Here is a 25,870-nt window from a genome sequence, read left to right as displayed (position 1 = left end):
AGCTTTTATTTTGGATCAGTGTTCACTTCAGTAATTAAGAGTAACATATTACGAGGGAACAATTGGCCACATCACAGAAGGCATCATGGCTCTTCAGGTAGTGTTTTAGCATTCAGGATTCAAATTAACTAAGAGATAAAGGAGAACAAGTAGAGAGGAGTGCCTACTGTCCAGTATGTGGTGACCATTATGCAATAATTTTGAGTTAACGGTTTCAGTGCTAAGTGTTGTGCCAAGCCATGTTCTTTAATAATGTAGGAGACCAGTTGGATGGCTGTAACTTTATTTATGTACCTGCACTGGACATATAAGACTTTAGCTTCTCGTATGACATTGTAGCAGGCATATATGATGCACTGGTTGTATGGGTTGTATGGGGCTGTAGCTGGATATATAGGGAGTGTAATCAACATTGGAGGCTACAGTTGCATGTGTAAAGCTACACTGAGTATATGAGACTGTCCACTGAGCACATAGGTCAAACCTAGTCTCATAAGCTTTACATAGGCATAATAAACTGCATGTGCGCCTGCAGTGCGCTGTTGGGCATATAATACTATATTTCCTCATACGATTCTGCGCTTTGGCATACTTTGGGTGTTAGAAATTTGGTCTCTAGTTGGCAGCTGTATACACCCTTGTCCAAGTAGGGACCACAATCCTAGTCAGGGTAAGTCACAACACAATCCAAATTATCCTGGGCTCATCCCTCTGGTAGCTTGGCACAGAGCAGACAGGCTTAGCTTAGAAGGTAAGGTGCAAAGTATTTGTGCAATAACTCATACAGTAACACAGTGAAAACACCACAAAAAGTATCCCACACCAGTTTAGGAAAATAGATATTTATCTAAATAAAATAAGACCAAAATGTCAAAAATCCAATATACACAAGCAAAGGTACGATTTTTTAAGATTAAATCCCAATATAGCATTTAGAAACATTAGCTTCAACTGAGGCTATCACGAAGTCTTTGACTGAGTCATTCACAACAGTCTGATGCTACTCCCAGGGAGTGTGGCAGCGGTCATGGAGTTGCTCGGACCCCCACGTACAGTACCTTTGAAAATGATGAAACACAGATGTTACACAGAACCAGGTTCCTTATGGCTACTGGGGAGGTAAGGCATCAGTTCCTTACTGCGAGGCACCGGTTCTGTCCGGTTGTAGGGGAGCTGATGCGGCATCGGTGGCGAGGCATCGGTACCTTGTGACCGAGTGTGGTTGATAAACCCAGCCAGTCAAGACATTATGTATAGATTTTGCAGTGTCACAATCACACTGCGGGAATTCAGCAGTGTAACAGTGATGTCGGACTTACGTTACAGGCCACGATCATTGCTTTACAGCAAGGAACACGGAGCCGGGGCAGGCAGCGGTGCGGCGTCATACAATGGCACTGGTTCCAGAGTTGCTGAAGTTGGTGAACTTGCTAGGAGCTAGTAGATGAAGTCTTTGTTGCCCTTGAGACTTCAGGCAAGCTCATTCCAAGCCCTTGGAGAGCACTTGGGGAGGAAGGCAGAGTGCCTCCAGCAGAGTCAGGGGGCAGCAGGCAGGCGGGGCAACAAGCAGGGCAGTAGGCCTTCCAGCAAAGCAGTCCAGATGAGTCCTTTGGGCAGCCAGACAGTCCCTCTGACAGAGTCATATTGTGAATCCAGATGTGTCTGATTTGGTATGTGTACTCAAAAGTGCCTTTGAAGTGGGGGAAACTTCAAGGAGTGGTTTTGAAGTGCACAAAGTCCCCTTTCAACCCAGCCCTGTCTGCCAGGATCCCTGTGGGGGAGTTATCAATCCTTTGTGTGTGGTCAGGTCACTTGCCTTTGAAGTATAAGTGGGAGCCCCGCCATCCTTCCTGCCCAGAGAAAGCCAGTCAGTATGCAGATGAATGCAGATGTGGCTGAGTGCCCTGTGTTTATGGCTGTCTGGGTGAAAGGCACAAGGGAAACTGTCAACCAGCACAGCACAGAATGCAGCAAGTGCAGAGAAATTCTCACTTCCTAAAAGTGCCCTTTCTAAAAGAGTAATATTAAATCCAACTTCACCAGCAAGCAGAATTTTCCATTACCATTCTGGACATACTAAACATGACAGGGCTACTCTTTTCAGATCAGAATCTACCACTTAAAAGTATATGAGGGCAGTTTTAGTGCTGGCTTATGAGAGGAGCAGGCCTCACAATAGTGACAATGAATTTGTGAGTTTTCACTACCAGGAAATGTAAAACACATAGGTACATGTCCTGCCTTTTAGTTACATAGCACCCTGCCCTATGGATTACCTAGCGCCTACCTTAGGGCTGACTTATATGTAGAAAAACAGGAGTTTAAGGCTTGGCAAGCAGTTTTAAATGTCAAGTCGAAGTGGCAGTGAAAGTGCACACCCAGTCCTTGCAATGGCATGCCTAAGAGATGGTTAAGGGGCTACTTATGTGAGTGGCACGATCTGTGCTGCATGCTCACTAGTAGCATTTAATTTACAGGCCCTGGGCATCTTTAGTACACTTTACTAGGGACTTATAAGTAAATTAAATATGCCAATTGGGAAGGAGCCAATGTTACTATGTTCAGGGAAGAGAGCACGAGCACTTTAGCACTCGTCAGCAGTGGTAAAGTGCACAGAGTCCTAAAACCAGCAAAAACAGGATAAGAAAAATGAAGGGAGGCATGCAAAAAGTTGGGGTATGACCATTCTAAGGCTGTCAGGTCTGACACTAGGCATATGTGATTCTGAGATTGGGTATTTAAGACTGCACCCAGGTATTTGAGGCTATGCCTAGTCATGTTTTCAACACTTGCCTTCTTGCTGTCATCACAGCACTTGTTAAGAATTCTACTAATGGTTAAACATTCTGTGTGACTGCACACTAATCTCTGCATTTCTGCAATCGCCAAAATCTTCTTAGTGGCAGTCAGTTCTGAACTTTCAGCCTCTCTGGAAATTAACAACCCACTCAGCAATTTCTATTCTGGCTTCATACCTAGGAAGGTCATCTGAATTGCCTTAATGAACATCAAGGAAGACCTTTTCTCTAACATGTATAATAGTCGAAGCCAGGGCATGATTCTGTTAGATCTGTGTTGCTTTCACCAACAGCATTCTCTTTTCTTCACTGCATACTACAATAGTGCTAGAAGGCTTCAATCTTCAATGACTTAAATTCATCCTCTCAAACTGCACCCTCAAGTAACATATTGCCTCTTTTTAAGCAATAAAGTACTAGGTGGTCTGTTGAAAGCCAAAGGGGTCAGCAGCTATTTTCAAAACTGATATGGCCCCTCTTTCAACAATTCTTAACAACTACATTGTCGGCCATGATATGTATACTGATGATCCTCAAATAGTCCAAACGAACGACAACACTGATGAAAAGTACACTATTGCTTCCAACACTCTCATACGTAGATAGACAACTGGTTCTGCACGAATAATACAAAATCTGATATGCTTCTCATTGACATTGAAAACTCTGATAATCTATAGTCTGGCCTCTGTCTTTGGCCACTTCTTCTAATCTGGATAACTCCAACCAAAATCTGGCAGTCATCTTCAAAAACATTATCCTTCTCCACCCAGCTGAGTCCTATGACTAAAATGTGTCTCTACCTCTGTCACATCTGCAGGATACTCACATTACTTCAAACTCAACCTCACTGCCTGTGTCAGTACATCAGCCATCTCGCAAATCAGCAGTTGCGATGTCAAGTGAGGGGTTTAACAGGAAAACCTTTAAAAGGCTGCAAAGAACACAACAGTTCCTTGTGGTATATCTTTAGTTTACTGACCACATTGCACTAGCTATAAAATAACTCAGTCGGCTGAGTTTATACTCGTGAGTTACACACAAAACAGTACACAGTCCAGCCTCTATCAACCTCTCTAAATCACCCACACTTACTGCCTAATAAGACACCTAAAGCCTGCCTCTAATCCCCATTTGAAATTGCTCCATTCAAGAAAGAAACTGTTTGGGAAGACTAACTAGGCATATGCAAGGCTAATTTCCCCCACAACATCTTAACATTGAGGCTTACCTTGTATCGTTCCAGAAACAATTGAAGATCCGCTTATTCCTCCAAGCGTTCCCACTGAGTACCCCTTCCCTCCAAATGTTATCCCCTCTCCTCCCTTAATGCCATGGCTCACTGTAACACCCTGTGGTCGCAGAAGCACATTATTAAAACGTAATAAGTAATTATACTAGGGCTGTACTTTTTACATAACAGCAGAAGATAGTAATTTCAGGCTAGTCCTGAGCATGTCAGGCAACATTTGGGTATCTGATGCTCTTCTGTGCATAGAAGGATATGGTTGGACTTGTGAGGTTATTGTAGGCAAATTAGCCAATTCCTAGGCACATAAAGCTGTCATTGAGTACATGCTGACCTATAAAATATATCTAGGTATATGAAGCTGTACTTGTACATAAAGGGTTGCACTAGGCATCTGTGGCAGTACTAGGTAATGAACGGCTATTTCTGGGAATACAAGGCTCTGCCTTTGATTTGAGAATGGGTGATCTATAAGGTTAGGTCACATGAGACTGTACTTACACATATGATGCAGCATCTGACATATGATGCCCTTATGTGAGTATAAAAACCTGCATATTGATGATGGTATGTGCCTCGAACATATGACCCTACTTAATTTAGTAAGGTATTCAGAACAGCTCTGTATGCATTTTCAAAAGAGCGTTCTGTTATTTTAATGATCTTGGATAGGTAAATAAAATATTAAAACAAATGGCACCCATTCCACTGGCAGGTGCATGTGTTCTAATGTATGCACCAGTGGAATGACGTGGCCGCCGGTAGCAGTTGCATTATTGCGCCTTTTTTCATTTTTTTTATTTTTTATGATGATGCACATCGTCGGGTAAACATCCTGAAGTTGTCGAGCATGCTCAAAAGGCATTGGCAACGCCCATATGTCTCGAAGGCGAGAATTATAGGCTTTCCCAAATGATTGACATTGGCAGCATCAGGCTATACCTAGCACGGTTCTTTTCCTTACGGGATTTCCTTAAAAGGATGCATTCCAGAACCTCTAACACGCTTTATATTACCTCTCAAAAAGAGTGACTTAGTCATCATGAAGTTTTATATGACGCCATACACTAAAACAAATTCTGGCTCCCAAGCAGCCTCTAGATTTGCTTCCTGACCTCTTGCACTCTTTACAGTTCTTTCAGATAGCAGGTACCCGGGGAGAAGGCGTGTTTCTTCATTAGCAGTCTGCTTGCCCTGCTCCCCCTTCACAGTGCAGGAGACTCACTTCTTCCCTTACAACCTGAGGCAACTCAAGGCTGGCATTAACTGTTTAAAAAGGGTTGTTTTGATAAAATAAAAATAAAAAACTTGAGAACGTAGATCCCAGTCGATCCTGTCGTTTTTACCTTTATCACTATGAAGAGAACCCTTATCATCTAAAGCAGGCCCACGCACCAAAGGTAACTCAGGAATAATATTTCCCGAGAAGTATGAATCACCAACGTCTGCTAAGCACCAAGAGACCAGGTAATTTGCAGTTGCTGTGCTACATAAATACCCAGTAACATAATATAAAAATAGGTAAACGTTAGCCGCTGAGACGTGAAAGAAATCATATGTAAAATTCCAGGACGAGAATTAGAAAGCACGAGGGGTCTGCACTGAAACCACATTGAGTAGGAGACGCAATGCAGCGGCGCAACAGAGTTCCCTGCTATCCTTGGGGTGCAGGAGGGTCCCCAGCCCTTCAGCCCACCCCCTCGTCCCCACCCCGCCCTACAGAGGACCCCATTCACCCCAAGGCAAATAAATATCGATGAGAATGCACGATTTAAAAAAAAAAGATCAAAGAGTGAATTTAGGGATCCTTTCGAATCGGGTTGCAGGAGGTTCTTGGGGTTCATGTTTGTGTGCGGCATCTGTTTAAATGCTGCAGACACGTTTCTCAAATAGAAGTTTAATTACGAACTAAAAACATTTCAAAGAAAAACAAACCTAGATATACAAATGCCAATGTGTTTATTCCATATGTAAAGGCAAGCACTCGGCTTTATCCATTTGGCTTGATTCACAGAAGCCACAGTTTTTTTTTTTTGTTAAAAAAAAAACAGGTAAAACTAGAGCACTAAGCGCCCAACAAAGCCAGCATGATCCAGCAAGAAAACCAGACAGATTACATTTATGCATTGGGCGTAACTTCTTTTTTTCAGACTTGGGTGTGTCGGTCGATATCAGATTTCGCGAAAGTGAGCTTAACTGCTTCTCCCCTGGGGTTAACAGTAACATCTGTTAATGAGAAGACTCCGGGTAACAGGGTTCTTATGCAAAAAAAACAACACACCGAAGCTTCCAGTATGTGCTCGCACTTGATCTTTTTCGGAACCCCTGGTTTAGTGAATGCGTCCCTTTTGCGAACGATTAGTATCCCGCGCGTTTTTAAGCTTTTCCGCCTGTTCTATGCATGTTCTGCTCTGACATGGACGTGGATCATCTGCAGCTGTTTGGGATCTGATCTGTAAAGTGAACCAGGGTCTGTTTTTCGTCGCAGGCCTTCAAACACAATCCCCTTTTCATTAGACGCGAGCACCTCTGGAAGAGAGTCCTGTCAGTTGAGTGACCTTTCTGCATTCCTGTGCTGTTTGTAAGCCGCTGGCTGGACTGCTGCGTTCACAAACAGTTCTTAGAACTGCAGTTTCCCCGGAGACCACCTTTCTCTTTACTTCACCTCAGAAAAACAGGTAAAAACGGAGTAAAAATATACAACCTACGCTTTCCGTTCCTCCCGAATCATGCAGAGAATGTGCATAAAAGCTGAAGGAAGCATCGGTTATTTTTTATTTGTAACTATACAATATTCGTGGGATCAAAAAACTGGGGGTCCCCTTAAAGAGCGTGGCCGATGTAATTAAGGGCGTGGCTTAAAACAACTAAGCTAAAAACCTATGCCTCGCATCGTGTCCCGCCCAACTGGCATTTTGCTGCTTTTTTCTGTTATTGCATCCAGATACATCGTACAACAAGTAACATTACACCTGCAGCAAGCCAGGACTATTGGCTTTGTCAATGGTTGTTAGCTGCATAAGACAAATAAGCAACAACAATGGTTCCTTTGAATAAAGTATTGAAATGCTTCAGTTCTGAAATGATGAGACTGTAAAAGGCCTTTAACGGGTCTCTTTGATATTACATCAAACGCAGGGAAGGGTGGTCTTCAAAATGCAATCAAGCAGTGCAAGTACATGATAGAAATGGATCCTGACATTACATTTGTGCCATTGCTGCTGGATGTTTCTTGGTTTGTTTGTTGAGTTTGTAGAAAACGCTGATGTTTTGGTAGAACGATTTTGCTGCCTTAGGCATTGTGAAATGTTGCCACTCTCCCTTGTAAACTGGGTTGCATCTGCCTTTTAGCGACCCAGTCTGGCATGGCCCTCTGTAGACATCCCAGGCAGCTGCCTATTTATTGGCTATCCATAGGACTTTCCTTAAAGGTGTGTGTGTGGTATGGAGCAACACAACCCATTGCTTCTGAACTGAAGTTTAATGCCACTAATCTTCAACAAGGATTTTTACATTGACTGCAAAACTAGTAAACTCCAGCGTTGGATTGGCCTTTGGGGCATCCAGGCAGTGGGCTGGTCAGACAGGTCAGTGTGCAGACAGTTTTTATTTTAGCTAATGTGGGTCTGTTTTATGGTCTGCATCTACAACCTGCAGCTGGGAGGCTGCTATTAAGGAAGTTTATTCCAAAGGCAGGAAGGAAGTAAAGCAACAACAAACAAAATAACTCCCCGTCCAACCCCCCAACTTCCCGCCTGCCTCTCCCTCTCAGGGTACTTGAGCTGCCTACAAACAAAAGCTAAAAGTATGTTATGACTTTTGGCGTTGCTCTGGTGACTAAGTCGGTGGAGGCCAAATTCACTCCTCCAAGAGCCGCAGCAGTGGCTAGTATTTAGGGCAAGTCAATCCCTGGAAATCCTTAGGTAAGAGTGCTATGTAAGGTTTCCATATATCCAGGCAGGTGTCCCCTTGATGTGAGAGTCTTAACATTAGTTTTTCCATCCCCAGCATGTGCCAGAGGCAGTGAAGCCATGTTGTGTGTGTTGGAATTCTGTCCGTCCCTCAATGAGCCAGAATAATTTGGTAGGCCGCACCCAGGATGATGCTAATATGTCAGCCTCTGCGGGATTTAGGTGGGTACGTGAGGGTGTTTGGTAGGCCCAAAATTGTGTAGGCCGAGAAGTGAGGAACAGTGGTGTGTAGACAGTCGTCTGTCATTCAATACTGCATCCCAGATGGGAGCTAATTTAGGACTTTCCCTAAGGATGTGGAGTAAGGTGCCAGTCTGGCCACATTGCCGCCAACAATCATGGCTATGTGTGGGATTGCCCTTATGGAGTCCAGCAGGAGTGAGATACCAATAAGAGATGATTTTATTAGCAGTCTCTATGCTCACCATGGTACTAGCCATGTGATGCACCCTGAAATATATCTCTTTCTATTCTTTGGGAGAGAGATGCCTGCCAATTTCTTGTTCCCATCAGGTTTGATTGGGGATTAAGGGGGCCGGAGTGGATTGTCGAAGAATGCCATAGAGCTCCGTAATTAGGTGCTTATTAAAAGATTTTGTCATGAATCACCACTCAAAAGCCGTCAAGGGGTGGCCCACTGCAGCTTGGTTAGTAGGATAGGTGAACCAGTGTCGGATCTGCAGATAATGTAAGTGTTCTGTTTCTGGTAAGTCGTAAGAGCTTCTCATGCGATCAAAGGGAATGGGGCCTTAGTCATCAAAAATGTGGTCCAACGCTCAGCAACCGACCTTCTGCCATAAGCGAAAGCAACCTGATCCAGGCCCAGGGAGAAGTGTGTTTTGCCTATTATGAGTGTGAGAGGTGAAGGGAATGTGGTCAGGCCCCTGCGCATGGTTAATGCATCCCATACTCAAAGTGTCGAGCCTGTAACCAGGGAAGAGTAGAGGCCCCTGGGCGTTTGAGATCTCTTTAGGAAGGGAATCTTCCACAGGTGCATACCTGTGATAGCCCGGTCCATAAGCAGCCAATGTTTCTCAGATTCTCACCCGGACCATTCAGTCATGTAGTGGAGGTGGGCCGCCTGATAGTCGGTTTGAAGGTGCGGTATGCCTAAGCATCCTTTCACCAGTGGCCAGTGGCTCAGGTCCCTGCTCATTCAGTGGTATTTATTTTCCCATTCAAAATTATAAAGGGCCTTTTGCAGAGACTGGAGGCTCCCTGGGGGTGGAGCAACTGTGAGGATCTGAAAAAGAAACAAAATGCGTGGAAGGATCGTAATTTTTACAACAGCCACTCTACTCAGCCAAGAAAGAAGGTAGAAACGCTATTGTGCTAAGTCCCTGACCACTCATTGGCGTAGCTGGCCATAGTTTAGCGCCGCTGTGGTAATTACTGATTTCGCCTATTGAAAACCAAGATAGTTGATGGACTATTGTATGGGGAAGCAGTGGGATATCCGGACTTCTTGGTCACGTGGAACCGTGAGATTAAAGGCCTGTGATTTATGGATGTTGATACAGAAGCTAGCCGCAGCATCAAAGCTGTCAATTTCTCTGAAGAAGGCCGGGAGAGAGGCAACGGGGTTGTCTAGAGCTACTGCAACATTTGTCTGCATAAAGCCCAATGAGATGTTCTTCTCCGCCCAAGCCAACCCCCTTATTGTCTGGGTTGTTGCAAATCCTTTGGGGGAATGTCTCCATGTACAATGCGAACAACAAGGGGGACATGGGACACCCCTCTCCTGTGCCACGTTGGATGGGGAACGCAGGAGAAGTATGGCTGTTAACTCATACCATGGCCAGAGGGTGGCTATATCAAGTTAGTAACCAGTAGCAAAAGTGTTCGCCGAAGCCAAAGTGGACTGGGGTCACCATCAGATATGGCCAATGGATGCAATTGTGCATGTTTTTGGCATCTATGGATAGGAGCATTGTGCACCATGCGGAGTGCTAGACTTTGTCTCTGAGGTGAAGGAGTCTTTTGGTATTGTCACTACATTTCTTATGTAGTACAAACCCTCCCTGGTCTGCTTCTATCAGGCCTGGCATGAGCGGGTTCAGACAGGTCGCAAGGATGCTCCCAAAAAGCCTATGGTCAATGTTGAGGAAGGAAATGGGTCTATAGGACCTGCATTGACGTTTATCCTTGCCGGGCTTCAGGAGGACTATTATAGAGGCTTAGGACATCTCTGTCAGGATTGACATAGGATTGGTAAATGAGTTAAAGAGCCTGGTCAGTGTCGGGACCAAGAATGTGCTGAAGGTTTTGTAAAATTTAGCTGGATACCCATACGGTCCTAGGGATTTATGAGGCTTGAGACATGCAATGGCAGAGATTACTTCCTCTAACCGAATCGGACTGTCTGGATGAGTTGCCTGTTCTATGGTTAGTTGGGACGTTATGGTCCCCTGAAGATACTGGGTGGAGGCAAGCTCTGGGAGAGACTGAGCTGAGTATAAGTCTGCACAGAGTCTTCAAAAGCATGCTGCAATACCATCACCTGTCTTAATCGTTTTCCCCCTCAAGATCCTCCACCTTTGTAGCGTGATGTTGAGCTCAGAGCTGGTCAGCTAGGAGTCTACCACATTGTTAGACTTTTCATCTTTGGTGTGGTCTCCCTTAACTTTTTGCCTCTGTTTCCCAGGTTGTTGTAGTGTGCTGGACTCTGTTTTTGCTGTTTTTGTTACTCTGGGCACTTTACCACTGCTAACCAGTGCTAAAGTGCAAGTGCTCCTTTAATGTAATTGGCTAATCCATGATTGGCATATTTGATTTACTAGTAAGTCCCTAGTAAAGTGCACTAGAGGTGCCCAGGGCCTATTAATCAAATGCTACTAGTAGGCCTGCAACACTGGTAGTGCCACACACATGAGTAGCTCTGTAATCATGTCTCAAACCTGCCACTGCAGTGTCTGTGTGTGCAGTTTTAAACTGTAAATTAGACTTGGCAAGTGTACACGCTTGCCAGGCCTAAATGTTCCCTTTTCTTACATGTAAGGCACCCCTGAGGTAGGCCCTAGATAGCCCCAAGGGCAGGGTGTAGTGTATGGTTAAGGTAGGACATATAATAATGTGTTTTATATGTCCTAACAGTGAAATACTGGTAAATTCTTTTTTCACAATTGCAAGGCCTGTCCCTCTCATAGGTTAACATGGGGGCTACCTTTAAATATGATTAAAGTGTAGATTCCCTTTGGGAGCGGATGGACATGTGGAGTTTGGGGTCTCTGGGCTCACAATTTAAAAATACATCTTTTAGTAAAGTTGATTTTGAGATTGTGTGTTTGAAAATGCCACTTTTAGCAAGTGAGCATTTTCTTGCTTATACCATTTCTGTGACTCTGCCTGTTTGTGAATCCCCTGTCTGGGTCATTTTGACAGTTGGGCTGGTTGCACCTCACACTAGACAGTGACACAAAGGGAGCTGGGGTGTAGTTTTCATTTTCTGATGAGCCATCTGTGCTAGAAGGGAGGGGAGGAGTGATCACTCACACCTGAAAGGGCTGTGCCCAACCTCACACAATGCAGTCTACAACCACCTGGTGAGTGTCTGGGGTCTGGCCTGGGCAAGGCAGGATTTCACAATCAAGAGAGACTTTGCTTTGAAGTAGGCCTACTTAAAAGGAGAAAATGGGTATAAGAAGGGCACCCAAAACCACAGACTTTAGAACACTTCTGGAAACCAAAAGGAACCTCTGCCTGGAGAAGAGGTGAAGTGCTGAGGAAGAAGAGCTGCCCTGCCTGTGACCGTGCTTTGTGGAGCTATCCTCCAGTTGCTGCTTCTGCCAGAGTAAGAGGGCAAATACTGGACTTTGTGTGCCTTCCATCTTCTGAAGATCTCCAAGGGCTTGAGTTAGAGCTTGCCTCCTGTTGTTTGAAGTCTCAGGGACAGCAAAGACTTCTCTCTGCCAGCACCTGGAGTCTCTGGAGAGACTCCTACTCTGCCAAGTGGTGCCCATCCAGTTTCTGGGACCTTGAAAGGAGAAGCTGGCAGCCTAAGAGAAAGAAATCCATTCACCAAATACTGTGCGGGGACTCCGATCTGCGCCTGAAAAATCGACGCGCCACCGGCTTCGCTGGTGAAAATTGACACTCGCCTGAAATGCAACCCGAAGATCGACGCCCGGGGCTGGAGAAACGACACACAGCATTGCTGATGGAGGCTGGTGAGATTGCAACCTGCGCTGTGTGGTTTTCGGATCATCGCGTGGCTGGATTTCCGATGCAATCACTGTGAGTGCTGACCGGATCGATGCGTCGCTCTCCTGCAGAGAGAAGAAACGACGTGCCCCAACCCAGTGAAAGGAGAAACGACGCAAGGTCTCGCTCATGAGTGAAGTCGATGCATCGCAAGCCCCTTTTTGATGCACACTCACCTGTGCGGGGTTATTTTTGATGCACCCAAGCTACATTTCCACGCTAACAATGTGTTAGTGTGTGTTTAAAATTACATGAAAACTGTTTTTGCATTTTTATTGATAACTTGACTTGTGTATTGTGGATTTTTGTTGTTTTGGTCTTGTTTTGTTTAGATAGATATTTTCTATTTTTCCAAACCTGTGTTGTGTCATTTTGTAGTGTTTTCATTAAGTTACTGTGTGTGTTGGTACAAATACTTTACACCTGGCACTCTGAAGTTAAGCCTGCTGCTCGTGCCAAGCTACCAAGGGTGTAAATGAACGAGATCTGAGGCAGTGCCAGTCAGTAGACACTAAGTGGGTTTCCTGGAGCAAACATATCTCTGCCCTCATCTGCTCCAAATAAAGCAGGAAGGACTTCTTTTTGACTGGGTTGTTTAGTCCCTTTGCATTAATAGAGACAATATGCAGTTTATCAAGTGGGGGAGACATAGGGCCTGATTCTAACTTTGGAGGACGGTGTTAAACCGTCCCAAAAGTGGCGGATATACCACCTACCGTATTACGAGTCCATTATATCCTATGGAACTCGTAATACGGTAGGTGGTATATCCGCCACTTTTGGGACGGTTTAACACCGTCCTCCAAAGTTAGAATCAGGCCCATAGTGTTGATAAATGCTGCAGAACATCCATCTCATAAGGTCCTCCCAGAAGCCTAGATAAAGACACAAGGCCCTGCTATCAACACCTGTATGTGTTATTCAGCTTGCAAGTTGCAAACAACCTCTTGAGTACTCTTCCCCTATAACAAAGCAGCATACAACAGCAAACTCATTGTCCCCAGTTGACCAGGAGCCTGGTATGGAGCAACTGGACTTTCAGTAGACTCCCTGAGGACAGGGTCGTCCATCTCATTTAGTTCGGTCTGCATCTCATCTCTCCAATTAGAAGCAGGTCCCCTTCTCTCCTCCCCCAGCTGATGTCATCTGGAGGGACCCATGTAGCGCTTCAATTGTCAGACTCTTGAGAGACGTCTCAAGAATTGCCTTTCTCTCCTGAGCGATGGTCTCTAGGTCAGAATGAAGAGTCAAAAGTGTCAAAGGCCCCTTCCGCTCCCTATGGCATTTCATAGATCCAACTGTCCCAGCAGGAGACAAGGAGGGCCCCCAACTCTGCTGCAATCCCCAGGAGCTCGCCTGCCACTGTGAGAGATCGGAGTTGGTGGAGCCCTCTGTCACATCCGAAAATGAGGCCGAAAATATATCCCCACGAGCTAAAAACATTTTGTGCTCACAAAAAGGAGATGATGGGAAGGAAATCTTTGCTTTTTTGTAAGGTCAAAGCAGATAGGTCTTGATAAAGCTTCATAGGGTGGCCTCAGAAATGAAGGGGATGCTTCTCCTGAGCCTTCTGGAGGATCTATTCCTTCACTGGGAATTCGTGCACACAGGTCAGAATATCAGCCGAATGTGTAGTCCCTGAGCAAGGGAGACCAACCCTGTGTGCGGTCCAGTTGGATGGTGGATCCAGTCGAAGCCCATAGGATATGAGCAAACAGAGCCTGGGCGTATGCCTCCATGTTGCCCTCCTCTGCTCTAGTTGGGAAGCCTCTGATACTAATATTGTTTCTCCTGGACTGGTTCTCCAGGTCTTCTGCATGCGTCTGTAGGTCCATTTACTGGTTTCAAAGGTGGCAGATTTTTTGCTGTAATTGCTCAGTTTCTTTGCCTCTGTTTGTTTCTTGGTCTTCCAAGTTGGATACTCTGTCCCCAAAGTTGGCAAAGTCCTTGTGCATTGTTTTCAAGTCCTGAGCGAGGTCCCTTTTGACTGTTTGGAGGTTTTCGTGCAGGGAAGCAAAAAGCCCCTCCAGGAAGGACCGAATGGCAGGGCCGTCTATCTCCCTGCCCCCTGATACAGTTTTGTGGCTGCTGTGGAGGGAACAGTCACCGTCAGGACCCATCATCTGCTTTGTCAACATGTCTTTAAGGGTCCAATCTTTTTTGTAGCGTGCCGCTGTCATGTTCCGCCTTCGTGTGGATCTGTGGGCGCAATGAGCAGTATGGGTAGGGGCACTGGTGCAGTCTGTATGTGAAATGGGGTGCGTCCCCAAGATAAAATGGCTTAGGGGCAGTCAAACCCTCTGAGCCACCAGTCTTTTCCTTAGGTGAAGTTACGTACTGTGGCCGAAGTCGTTGCTCGGGCTCAGGCCCTCCGTCTGCTTTTATGGCAGTTGCTAGTGCCGGCCCCCACAATCCAGCACCAGTGGTGTCTCCAAGCCACGCACCCCCGGCAGTATATCTCAGGTGAAGGTTCAGAGGCTAAGCACCCCCGGGGTAGTGCCGACAAGCCAAACCTTGATAAAAGACAGGCATCTGCAAGGCGTTGTGCCCAGCTTAGTCCAACATTAGGAGTAGTTGGTGCTGATGTGACCACCTGGACCAGGGCTATGATCCTGCCAAGGCTCCGGTGACCCCTGTCCCTGAAGGGGTATGTGTCAATGGTCAAGTCAGGGGCGACAAGTGGGGTGACACTCATGGAGGGGGAGGGCACCAAACAGTGCTGTACATGTCATCCTCCCGTTGCTCTCCTCCATGGAGTGATGAGAGGTCTGTCCCAGTGGGCACTCCAGAGCACGTTGCCTACCGCTACCAGAGCGAATTGCAGGGCAGGTCCCTCCACCCCATTCAATGATTTCCTGGGATGGGGGCTGCCACACACCCCAGTCCAAAGGCTGGTAGTCCTCAGCCCCCTCGGTGGCCCACAGGAGCAAAGTGAGCTCTGCTGCCAGGGGACAGTTGATCGCCAATGAGCAGGGAAGGCCTGCAGCCGAAGGAACCCCTCTCCGGTGAAGGAGGAGGCCGTGCCTATCCATGACTGTGGCCACTGCTAATGATGTGGCAGCAAACTCCTTCTGTATTCACCGGAGCGGGATGCCCCTGGTGCCCAGAGATCATTTAGCAAAGCGCTGAGCCGGGCTCACCTGGTCTGCGGAGAAGGGCCACGATGAGGCCCAGGCCCAGTCGCCATCTGTCCACTGGCATTGCTCACTACACACCAGCATTGGCCGCCCACCTCTCCAGTCACCCATGTGGGCCACCCAACTGAGGAAACGCCTCTCGCGCTCACATGCTGGGTGTATCCCTGATGAGGGGGCCGATTCTTTCTCCCCTGAAGCTCTGGGGTCACAGGTTCTGCAGATAGGGCCCTGTGTCTTGTCACCACTGGGCATCACGTCCACCATCTTGAGACCACCTCCCTCCTGCCCTTCCGGCAGTCTGTCACACTGGGAAATGCAGCAGCCCGAGCCCAAGGTGCCGTCACTCAGATCAGGAGATGTGCTGCAGGCCGCTCTGCCCATGCTAGATCCACTCTGGTTGCATAATGTGGGGGGAATTGGACTGCAAACGTGTTCTACTTGCCTTCCATCTTGGCCACGCCCCCCAAGACCCCATGTTTTTAGAGCACTTTTGGAACTGGGAATGAACTTCTGTCAGAAGTACTGCTGAGCTGCAGAAAGGAATCATCTAGACTGCTCTTCTGTTGTTGCCCTGCTACCTGCTGCTACTGGGTGGCATAAAGGACTCACTGGATTACTTTTCTGTTTGGTGCGCTGCTGCCAGCTGCCCTCTGACTTTGTTCAAGCACAGGCACAGTGGTGCTCCCAGGAGAGATCGCCATTAGGACCACTGGGTTGGTGTGCTAGGCTGCCTGCCCTATGCCACCTGTATCCCAGCCCCAGCATTCTCCCAGGATTCTAGGGCAGGGCGAGCGCTGGTTGTGTTCTTAGCTTCTCCTATCAGCATGTGGTGATTGCTGCATCTTTACCTGCTCTCACCCCAAGAAGGTAGCACATGGGGAGTGTTTTTGCATTGTTGCTGAGTTGGGGCCCATTTAATTGCTGCCAATAAGCATGTAGTGAACACTGCTGATGCCGTCACACAAGTAAAAGTGCATGTTGAGTGCTCTTTGTGTTCACTCATCCCAAATAACGGGCGCCTTTTTGTGTCCCAGTCATCCTACTCCCTTTGTCCTGTGCCATATCTCCCTTGAGATAGAACCGCCACAAACATAAGGGAAATCCTTAGGCAGGAGTGAGAGCAGAGCTGAGGAACTCCTCTGATCTTGTGTGCTGGGTGTGGTTGGTTTACTCAGCGAGGACATCAGTCCATCCAATGCAGGAACCACAATGAAGGAGATGCCGCATGCCCCGCAGTAGCCCTGACATGTGGAGGGGATGACTCTGAGGGGGTCACAGAGGAAAACCTCTAACCTGCAGTAACTGTGGGGGCTGGTGGGCCGGTGCCATTGGCCTGGATGCATTCCTCCCAGGGTGATCTGGCTGTGGTTGAGATGGCCAGGCCATGCTGCTCCACTGTTGATTGTGAACATGGAAAGACCAGGGGGGGTCTTTCCACCCATACTGGCGGGGCGCACTGATGGCCTTTTGTTCCGTGCCAGACTTTGCCTCACTCACCAAGGAGTTCAAACCTAGCCTAAGAGGAGCCTCGGTGCTCTGGCACCGTATGATTATCTGTGGAGACTTCCTATAAAGTACTGTATATTGTATAGTAGGTGCACCAATGCGTCCGAGTCCTACATTTGCAGTCCTGGCAATGAACTACCTCAGTTCCTGTAACACGCTTAATATGAGTGCAGGTGTGCTACTCCCTTACAATGTTAAGGAGATTGTGTCACACGGAACCCATGGTTCACCATAGGAACTTGTCTTGGCATTGTGTGCACAGATCATATAAATCATGTTGTTTTGCCCTAATGACTGTCATTTGGTCAGATGAGTTAGTCCCTGTACTGAGTGTATAATGAGCCTGCAGAGTCTTGCTTGAAGGTAAACCATAGTGGTTCTGGCATTACCAGAGTAATAAATATTACTCAACCATTGCATGACGTCCGTAGATATCATGTTTTATGTGTTTATTTTGTAGCACAGGACAAAGCCTGTTGTGAATATCCCCTGATAATGTGTTGTGATGTCTGGTGATTATGACATTACTCAGAATGTTAGATATCATCTTCTAGTTGTTGTCATGTTTGCACTGTACTTATGACCTATGCTGTTTCCAGTCTAATATATCTATATGCACTATACGAAGCATATTTTTATACACACTGTGTGGAGTCTCTTTTGTTTTACGCATGCCCTCTGGAAATAAGCATGACTGCTCTGTGTCAAGTTACCAGGAGGTGATCACAGGTTATCTTTGACGTGTAACTGACTTTCTCTGACTAGAGTGGTGGGCTCTGCCTGGTGGAGGTGCCTTCCCTAGCCAACCAGAAACCCCATTTCTAATAGGTAGGTTTTTAAACTACATATTTGACAATAAATTAATTTGTTAATTGATATATTTTAAATGTTTCTGTTTTGGACATCATCAAACATAATACATTTGTATTTGAAGATGTTGGATTTATTAGAGGATTGGGTGAATCAATTTTTAATAGTTTTATCTTAATTAATTTTAATTGATTAATCTGTTGAATGTTATCTCTTTTTTTTGCTTAGGTATTTATAAACATTTTTTATTTATGTATTACATTTTAAATTCCACTTTTGGGTTTATTGGGTGGATATTCTATAACTATAATTGCATGTTAATTGATTGATATGATATTTTTTAAAACATGTTTACTTTTTTATTAATTAATTTAAATTGTTTATTAAGCTATGTATTACATTTTAAATTCACAGTGTAAGGTTTATTGTTGAATTGGTTGAGTACATTTTCAGAAGACAAATTGAAAAAGTGAGGGCAATTGATTATCATATCAGGTATGTTGATTTTAAATTGACAATTAATTGTATTTTTAATTAATTATTAAGTTGAAAAATATTCTTTTGTACTTTTTATGTGTTTATGTTGTAAGTTAGTAGAGATTTAAATTGCAATTCTACTTCTCTCCCAGTGCATTTATGTAAGCCTCAATGAAAAATCTATTTTGAGGGATGAAGCGAGATCCACCAATCATGATCTGGTCTCAAAACAAAGAACATTATTGCCTTCCACCCAAAAAATGGTTTATTTTCATGCAGGAGCCAGTCAGTTTAAATTAGAAATACTGGTCATATACTATATTCTTCTAAACATACTTTGAAAGGGCTCTTTGCCACTGCCACCACTTCCACCACCAATCCTGAAAGATCCTTAGAAAATAAAAAAAACAATAAAACCTCATGTTGGAGTTTCATTTCAGCTATTACAGATATGGACACCAAGAAACGCCAAGAAATGAGAGTGTTTCAAGGATTCTAACACCATGACTCTAGTCTTCCCCCAGAACTTTCTCTTGTGGTTTCCTAGGGCAGATATGCTAACCCAGCCTTAAGATGTGTGCATTCATACAGGTTTCTGATACAGATACATTTAAGAGGCCTGCAAGACTCCAGTGCAATTTCACTGGCCATTGATCCCCATGATGTATCTGGACTCTATACTTTGTTAGAAGCAGAAGAAGCAAAATATGGACTTAACACTTACTTTCATTTCATTTCATTTCAGAATATCAGATATATCATAATTCATTGGTGCCCTTGCACATTCTGCTGTTAAAACAAAGTATCCTCATCTGGACGAGCATCCTCTTGAATCCACTTTACCTGCAAAGAATAGAAATGTTAGTGCATAATTTGACCCACCAGACAGAGTTCCCAGTATGTCATCTGCAGAGAACTAAAATCAAAAACTCATAAGACAGAGAGCATTGTTTGCATCTAAGAAGCCATTAGTGATAAAGCTAAAACAAGCAGTCAATGTCAAAGATAAAGAAAAGGTGGACTTAGAACAAAACAAAGCAGACATTAGCATAAACACTTTAAGCAACATCAATTTCATAAGGATGGAAACTACAAAGAAACTGAAAAAAATGAGTGAAATAGAGTATACTAAATACTGTTTAGCACTCAGTGTTCAATGGGAATTTCCTTAAGAGACAAAGATTGCAGATGACCGTTCACCTCTTGAAACTTTGAATCTGAGACATTCTAGACACCAGGGTTCTTACCAAATTATTCCAGTGCATCCTTTCCCCTCTCAAACACAGCACAATCCCTTTGCTAACAGTCTGAAACACAGATGTATTTTTGTGGAAGAGTGTGTCAGTATCACATCTGCAAATCATACAGAGACATTTCTCTGCTGGACACCCTGTAACAAAGGCAACACACCACACCAGTCTTTTTATTCCACCTTCACTCATTACAATCTCACAGTCAAGATGGCGTAGCAGCCAATGTCTTTAAAATTCCCTTATGATTGTACCTTACACACTTTCTAATTCATCTGCAGTGCTCTGACCATCCTACCTTAAAATTATCAGAATAGGTTATGATGTCTGCCTACCTCATGATTATGCCTTTCTCCCTAAATACATCACAGCCAGTGCCCTAGCACATATCAAAGTACACACTTTGTTGTCATACCATTTCCTCAGTGCTGTCAGATCATAGTTTGATGCAGTTGATAAAGTCCTCTTAAATCCATTACCTGCCTTTTTCCCACTTATAATCCTTGGTGAGCTCAACTCAAACCTTAATAGCTATCAGTAGAAAGCCTCTTCAGCAAACCAATCACAGGTCAACAAACTCATTTCCACATTCACTCATATGCTGAGCTTCTGGAACTCATCCTGACTTCTACGTCTTTGACTCATCCTCTCCACCATTGGATCTATCACTTTTCAGTCATTCACTAGTGTATATGACATGAAGTGGTCCAATGCCAAGCACCTCACCAATTACGGTCTTCTGTTTAAATCAATGGCCCACTAAAATTAATATCTGCTTATCGAGATAACTTATGCCGTGATTGGCATCTCTACTTTCTCTACACATTTGTAGGGCTTTATCTTTCAAATTCCTTCAAGGCCTTTGTTTTGCACTATCCCTTCTGTACCCTTGCTCATTTTACCCATTTGTATGAATCACCCACATTGTTCACTGACTTAAGACACACATGAGCATCCCTCCTCAAAGACAGAGGAAATTCTAACTCCTAATCCCTTGAATAACTACTAATAGGCTCTCAGTGTCATTGTGTCTGTTGTTGATGCTGCAGAATCAACTTACTTTAAGGACCTCATTCCTGCTGAACTCAGCACTCAATCTTTGCCTCACACCATCAATTGTCCATTTTCAACCTTGCACTTGTGCCCACTCCTGCCTTTCTCAAATGTCTATGCTTCATATTTTGCCTCCAAAACTACTGACATTAGGAACACATTCACTATTGTTATTGCTCCTCCATAGTCATACACTCATCCCCATTTCTTTGCATTCTGTCCAGCTCACCACCTTTTCCCTACCACCTCTATGGACATAATCTGTATTCTCAGGCTAGCAAACACTTTCTGTTGGCCTCCAGACACTTTGGGGGTCATTCTAACTCTGGCGGGTGGCGGAGGCCGCCCGCCAGAGTTCCCCGACAGAACACCGCTCCGCAGTCTGAAGACCGCCGCGGTGATTCTGTGTTTCCCGCTGGGCTGGCGGGCGACCGCCAGAAGGCCGCCCGCCAGCCCAGCGGGAAACCCGTTCCCACGAGGAAGCCGGCTCCGAATGGAGCCGGCGGAGTGGGAAGGTGCGACGGGTGCAGTTGCACCCGTCGCGAATTTCAGTGTCTGCTAAGCAGACACTGAAATCCTTTGTGGGGCCCTCTTGCGGGGGCCCCTGCAGTGCCCATGCCATTGGCATGGGCACTGCAGGGGCCCCCAGGGGCCCCACGACACCCCATACCGCCATCCTGTTCCTGGCGGGCGAACCGCCAGGAACAGGATGGCGGTATGGGGTGTCGGAATCCCCATGGCGGCGCAGCAAGCTGCGCCGCCATGGAGGATTCCTGAGGGCAGCGGAAAACCGGCGGGAGACCGCCGGTTTTCCCTTTCTGACCGCGGCCAAACCGCCGCGGTCAGAATGCCCTTGAGAGCACCGCCAGCCTGTTGGCGGTGCTCTCGTGGTCGTTGACCCTGGCGGTCAATGACCGCCAGGGTCAGAATGACCCCCTTTAAGTCCTTAGAAAATCAAACTACTGGTCCTCTTACCTACAGTCCTATTGTGCATCACAATTTTTCAGTCACTCTATCTCTGTCATCCAGTACCTGTATTCAGCGGCCACAAACAGCATTCTGTAGTACATTTGATAGTGCTACAATAGTGCTAGCAACACACTGCAAAATGCTATTTATTAACCTATGTGCAGAGGTCTACAACCTCCTCTTCTTTTGTTTGGAGCTCTCCACCCAACTACAAAGATCTCAGAACATATAGGTAAATGTTTTAGTAGTAAATGTGGGAGGGAAATGCCGAGTGGATAGAAAATGGGAAAAATGTATGAAGAAATGGGAGGGGAGTAGGGAGGATTAAATTCAGGTTCAAGGGTGTCAGGGAGAGATTTCAGTAGGAACATTCAGCCACCCACAGACGAGTAAGCCCATTTGTAGGAAGCTGGCTTTTATGTGGTATATGAATACCATGTAAAGGGTCCAGGGGTTCCCCAGTGAGTGGACAGGGCTTGCTGTGCAATCCTGAAGTGCTGTATCTAGGGGTAGTGTGGCCAAGCAGCCTTAGGCTCAACACAGAGGAGTGCAAGACATCTAGAAGAAGGAGATCCACATCAATTTATAAAAATAGCAGGTATATTTATATATGTTTAGGCATCAGAAACAAATCGTTCAGGTAATGTCGCTTTTGAATATAAATTGTTTTTACTATAAAAAGTGGACACAGTACAATTTCTGAGTTCTGCAATGTTATCCCATAGGAGGAAAAATTAGTTCTGCAATCAGGTACTGTTTGACGACTTACGGGCCAATCTCTGAGGCTTAATGTGAGTATTGGGCAGGGGTCAGGACCATACCAACAGGTCTCTCCGTGCGGCACTGGAGTGGCCTGGTGCAGAGGTGTAGTGTGACGTCAGGTGCCCAATGTACTTCAATGGAGATCGGTCTCCGTGGAAAAAAGCTGCAGGCTCTGGCTAGGAAGCCAGTCGAGGTCAACCAACAGGTCGGTTACAAGCGTGATGTGCTCAGGGTTGTAGGTGCACCTTTGGTCCTCTTCTCCACTGGTCAATGGTGATGGATGCAGAGTTGTCCTTTGGTGTTGGGTTTCTGTGTCCAGGAGCACTTGCGGTTGAGTGGTCCTGTGGTCGAAGGCTGCAGTTATCTTCGGGGAGTCCCAGTGGGGTGAAACCACAGTGGACTCAAGTTCAGGCGAGCTGGGGGACTTTGTTGACTCCAAGGGCCCACTTCAACTCAGACTGGAGGCAACCAGTGCAATGGTTGTTTTAGGTGTCAGGTTTCTCTCACTACAGAGACCTCGGGAGAGGGGGCCTGAAGGCTGAGGCTGCAGACGACTTCCAGGAGTCCAGGAGGGGGTGAACCCGTGATTGACTCAGACTATGGGAAGCTGCGGAATCTTGTTGACACCGGTGGTCCACTTCATCTCAGGTCAGAGACGGCAGGTGCCGTGGTGACTTCAGGCGTTGGGTGGTTCCAGAGGCTTCTGAGTCCCTTCTTTGGAGGTTTTGAAGAACAGGTTTCTGGAGTGGCAGCTGCAGGATGAGTTGACTTTAGTGCAGATTTCGACAAGGGATGCAGACAGTCCAGCGGTGTTGGTACCAGGTCAGATGCTTCTTTTCTCCTCTTCTGCTGTCATGGCTTTTCAGTGTTCTTTGTCTTCTTAGGTCATCAGGATCTGCTTCTCTGGTGCCAGAGGCTCCCCTAACTATTGAATTTAGGAGTGTTAGGGGCGTGTGGGGTAATTGCCAATGGGTTACTGACCTCTGGGGTCACTATGCCCTCTATATGACCACTTCCTGCAGGAAGTGGGCATAACCCTGTCCCAAAATTCCTAAGTATGCCATCAACAAGATAGCTACTTTTGAAAAATTGTGTCCACCTTGCAGTAGCCCACCCAAGGGATGGTACTAGCCTGGGGGTGGCACCCCTACTTGATTAGCTAATGTTTCCACCTGTCCAGGTACCAAATAGGCTCTGGGGAGAGGGGAGAGTGGCTTTGTCTCCTGTAAGGGGAGACAGATTTGCATTCCAAAGGCAGTAGCCCTTTGAGGCTTGCTGCTTTAGGAAGGCTAATCTGCAGGTCATCCTGTGAGAGGGGACGTTACACCCTCTTTCCATACAGGCTTTTGTTCTGGACCGCCTGAAAGCAGAGGGCTCTCACCCTAGGGGTCCAGAACAGAGTCTTGGGTGACAGGCTGGCAGCAACTGGTCAGCGAGCACACCAGAGGCTGGTAGGGTTTCAGGGAGTACCACTAAGGTGGCCTCTGAAGCATGTATGGTAAATCCAACACTGTCGATCCAACAATACGAGATGTTTTATACCAAACATTCCTATCTTCAGTGAAGTCATCATGTAGCTGGGGTACGTATGTTGACTAGTGTCCAGCAACTGCTTTTAAAATGTCTTCCCTTGTCACTTACTATGTCTGGGACCTGACAAAGACATAGCTGGGCATATCTGCTCATGCAGACATGCCCTTTCATGTAATATAGTGCACCCTGCCTTAGGGCTGTAAGGCCTGCTAGAGGGGTGACTTACATATATTGTATGCAGTGTTAGGGGACATGGCACACAGTTTATGTGCCATGTTGGGTAGTCACTTTTGTCTGCACTGACATGCAGCCTGCAATGGCAGCATGTAATGTGCTTGGTGAGGGTGGCACAATACATGCTGCAGCCCTTAGGGACTTTCATTAATACCCCAGGCTCTAGGTGCCAGGGGTACCATTTACTAGAGACTTACAGAGAGTGATAAAGTGTTTGCCAATTGGGGAAACAATTGTGCATTTTTGGGAAAGAGATCTGGTACTGGGCACCTAGTTAGCAGAAACTCAGTGCACTTTCAATTTAAATCACATCAGATACCAGTCAAAAACAGGGGGGCGGGGGGCAACCATGTCAAAAAGAGGCACTTCCCTACACCATTGTTATTCACAAGCTGCACTTCTATAGTTATTAAAGCCAAAAAAATATATATATATATTTGTAAGCTCAGCCCCAGACATGGCCAACCACTGGTACTGCAATATACTGCCACATAAATTATTTATTAAAAATGTATTTTAATTTTTCATAAATATAAATACATTTAATTTAATGTTAAAAACTAATATATATGTACATAAAACCTAAAGGTTAGTTTATTAGAATATGTTAACTTTTTAAATGTAAACAGTAATCTAATTGTATTCTTTTAAAACAGTAGCTCAATTATTTTAAGTTAGTTATATGCTTCACTGAGTAATTGGTACTATATATAATAGTAAATATCCATTTTGTACTTTAGATTTTTAGTAAATCATAGAATTTCTTTTTTTATTTATTTAATATATTAAAAGTACTTTTTTATTTAAAATTATGTTAACAATACTGTAGCCTTCTTTATTTTGTTCTATACGTAAAATAAATATTTTAAATTCACTTGCATTAGCACTGAACCATTTGTACAGCTTTACTTTTAAGTTTAATTAGTTTTTAGACTTTTCCTCTATTTTCTCACATGTAGTTGTCCTACCTGGTGGCAGACCTCTGCCTACATGTCAAAAAGGTACAAGTAGTAACTATATACATGTAAAATAGGCTCGACCACATTAATTCAGGGGTGGAGACATGTAAGTCTACATTTTTTAATAACGTCACACTGATAAATAGTAAATAGCCAAAAGTAGTACAGTTACTCAAAAGTGCAAGAGTAAACGTACACATGTAGATTTACTCATGTATAAGTTTACCTTTGTAATTAGAGCCCACAGTATTTCAAATTGGCTGTGATCAAAATATACTTTAGAACAGTGGTTCTCTAACGTTTTAGAACCACAACCCACTTTAAGGGACAGGAGGGAGGGTGATTTCTGAAGGTAACTAAAGCATCACATGGTAGCACATTATCATTTGCAGACAGCACATTTACCATTGAAATGGCCACTAAATTTGCACAGACATACACTGTTACTAATAAAGCTATATATCATAAAAATGATAATGTGTGGATATCAGGTTTCTGTGAATATTTATCATTTGTATATCACCAAATACGTGTCTTGATTATTTCTGATCCCATTAAAATCTCTATTTCCAGCACACTTCACAATTTGTTTAAAAAGTGCTTCAGTTTTGCTCCCCAAACTGCGTGATGCATACAGTTCATTTACAGGTATTTACATTTTATTGTGTATTGCCAAAAACAACACTCTACATTGTCACATTTTTCACTTTAAAAACTATTCTTACTTTGCAGTCTGAGATATTAAAGTAATTACCAATCCCCATGTTGAAAGAATAAAGCAGAAGGACATTTGACCCATATCTTTGAATCACAGGCAAGTGTGACAAGTTAAACACAGCATTTAAAGCCATCTTTATTTAGTGCTATGACTTTTGCGGCCCACCAAAAATCTGCTCGCGACTCACGAGTGGGCCATGAACCACAGATTGGGAAACACTGCGGTAGAAGCCTATAGGTAATCC

The sequence above is a fragment of the Pleurodeles waltl genome, chromosome 2_2 (genome assembly GCF_031143425.1).
Source record: "Pleurodeles waltl isolate 20211129_DDA chromosome 2_2, aPleWal1.hap1.20221129, whole genome shotgun sequence".
In the NCBI taxonomy this organism is placed as follows: Eukaryota; Metazoa; Chordata; class Amphibia; order Caudata; family Salamandridae; genus Pleurodeles; species Pleurodeles waltl.
The sequence above is the reverse complement of the archived record's forward strand: the minus strand, read 5'-3'. Positions refer to the sequence as shown.